This window comes from Malania oleifera, chromosome 5 (genome assembly GCF_029873635.1).
Source record: "Malania oleifera isolate guangnan ecotype guangnan chromosome 5, ASM2987363v1, whole genome shotgun sequence".
NCBI lineage: Eukaryota > Viridiplantae > Streptophyta > Magnoliopsida > Santalales > Ximeniaceae > Malania > Malania oleifera.
The window spans coordinates 1162680-1165512 of NC_080421.1; the positions used below are offsets into that span (position 1 = coordinate 1162680).

Consider the following 2833-nt stretch of genomic DNA (forward strand, 5'->3'; position numbering starts at 1 on the left):
GTGAAATTCTCTGCCTAAGGGCTTACCGAGTAAGGTGAGTGCCCTAATAGGTATCAGATGTGGTTATACTTGACTGCATAATGTGTTAGGGTAGAGGGAAACTACCTGTGTAGTAACCCGAAAAAAAATATATAATAATAATAATAATAAAATAATAAAATAAAATTAATTAATTAAATTAATAAATAAAATAAACAGTATGATAAGGAACAAATATATATACTTGTGGGTGTGTGTGTATATATATATATATATATATATATATATATATATATATAAAGGTATGAAAGCATCTATACTGTACTTTAGGTTTATTATATATATATATTATTAAATTAGCAAGCTTCTTTAAGAAGCTTTGGAAGGAAATCCAATTTTTGGATTTGTTGGCCGTGTCTCTCTTCTCTCTCACTTTCTCTCTCTCTCTCTCTCCTACAACTCTCTCTCTCTCTCTTCGATTTCGGGTTAGTTTTACGCCGGATCGACAAACCGAAACCACCACGACGCTCCTGGCGAAATTCTCTACAAGTTTGCCGGAACGGATCGTCAGGAAAACGAAATTGGATTTCATCCCAAATCCAAGGTAAGGCTTTATATTGAATATTTGGATTTTTGACAGTTGAAGAAAGTGATATACGCGTAAAAATACTGAACTTTAATACTGGAAATTTTCAGTTCCAGGGTGTTGATTGGGAACGTGGGAAATCATCCCTAAGTTGAGGTAAGACTTTTTAAAGTCGAATTTGACTTAGTGGTAGTTATAGAAAATGTTGTACGTACGAAAATACTGAACTTTAATTCTGCGAAATTTCATTTTCAGGGTGTTGAGTTGAGAACCTTGTGGGTACGGGGGAGATTTTCTTAGGGGCTTTTCAGGAATCAGGTAAGGGGATAAACTAAGCTAGTTTTGTTTAAGAAAATGCATGTATACATATATGTAGCATCTGGTTTTAGGAAAAATAAATATATTTATATATATGATTTATATTTGGAAAATACTGTTTAAATGATGATATGTTGAATACGAGGAAAATTGTTTAGTGTGGCATGAGTATAAAAATGTTTTGTACTGTTTTTTTTTTTGAATGGGGATGATATGGATTTCTATGATGGAAAACCGGCGTACGGGCCGAGATATTTTTATATGTATATGTGATTTGCCGGCGTATGGGTCGTGCTATGTGGATGAGATTTGCCAGCGTATGGGCTGTGCTATGTGATTTGCCAGCATACGGGCTGTGCTATGTGATTGCCGGCGTATGGGCCGTGCTATGTGGATTGCCAGCGTACGGGCTGTGCTATGTGATTTGCCGGCGTACGGGCCGTGCTATGTTAAAATGTGTAATACCGGCGTACGGGCCGATGATTTTTATGATACACGTATATATGTGAAATGATATGATTGATAAGAAAATAAATGATATGAGATATTTATGTATCACGATTTTAGTATATGTATATGATATCAGAACCTGGTTGGCTTGGTCTAGGCTAGCACTTGCACGGTACCGTTGTTATGTGTCCATGGTCTTCGTGATCATGATATCTGTGTTAACGCCGGTGTACGGAGTGGTGTGAGATTGGATGGTCGATGTGGTTATTTTCAAGAAGTGTGCTGTTATCGCCCCTGGTGTACGGACCAGTCTGGGTAGACCCATCGGACCTACAGACTACTGTTTGACTTGGCAGTGGTCGGCCAACTTTTGTCAAGTCCCGCCTTCGGGCCACATAACCCAGTCATGTGGGGGTAATACATGACAACAGCCAGCTAACCTACCAGGATTGTTTTATGTTATTATTAGTGTATGAGATGAGATATGTTTATGAAAACGCAGTATATTCTGCTATGTGTTGATATGCATATGTTTTCCCATATTTGATAAACAGTATTGAATATGTTATGTATGGTATATGTAGAACACAGAATACTCATGTTGCCACACACTGGTATTAGTTTATTTCCCTTACTGAGAGGTGTCTCACCCCTAAATCTTATACATTTTTCAGGAGCCCCTGATAGGAGAGCGGGAAAAGCCCCGCTGATCTAGATCAGTTGGTTGCCCTCTTTGGAAGGGTAAGTTTTTGGTAGGGACAGTTAGGTTTTTGTGGGGATTGTCCCTAGATTTCATTTTTGGGATGTATATACTGTGAGATAGTAATTGTAGTGACTCTGGTATGTGTTATGCACATTGTGATGAGATGTATATAATTTTGTACTTTCTGCTGCGTAGGCTTCTGCTGTATGTTTTGTTATATCCCTGGTGCCCACGGGTCCAGGTGGATTGTGACCTGCTGAGCTGGAATGTATGATATGATGATAATTTATTTATATAAAAAAAATAATATGCGAAAAAGGAGCGGGTCGTTACAACCTGTATGGGAGGGTAATCTTCCTTATTCTCAGGAATTTCACAGGTATATCTGGATGATTATGAGAATATATTTATCAGTGTATTTTTCTCAGATGAAATGTTGTTTTGAAAAGTAAAGCATGTTATAACTAAACTCATATAGCCACACACTGTAAATAATTTATTCCTTCTTACTGAGATGCGTCTCACCCAAATTATCTAAATTTTTCAGGGAACAGGGATAGGCCAGGTGATAGAGCTCCATGACCATTAGGAGCTAAGACCCTGACACACAGGGTGAGTTTTTGGACTAGGGGAGGTGTAATTCCCCTAGTGTTGAGTTGTTCTTGAGTCTGTGGTGGTGATGTTTATATACATGTATGTTGATACTCTAGGGATTGTATTCTGACTAATATGTATATACTGTCTTTCGTTGTTAGGTTGTATAATTGAAATAACTGTTTACCCGATACCCAATGCGA

General features: G+C 37.7%; 1 long non-coding RNA gene across 1 annotated transcript; it reads left to right on the forward strand.

The window, feature by feature from the left end:
* Window positions 1–350: 350 nt before the first annotated feature.
* On the forward strand, window positions 351–2230 carry LOC131156546 (uncharacterized). The gene is made up of 4 exons (XR_009137020.1): window positions 351–583; window positions 676–721; window positions 821–883; window positions 2008–2230. It is a non-coding gene; the product is annotated as an uncharacterized LOC131156546 (long non-coding RNA).
* The last annotated feature ends 603 nt before the right edge of the window (window positions 2231–2833 follow it).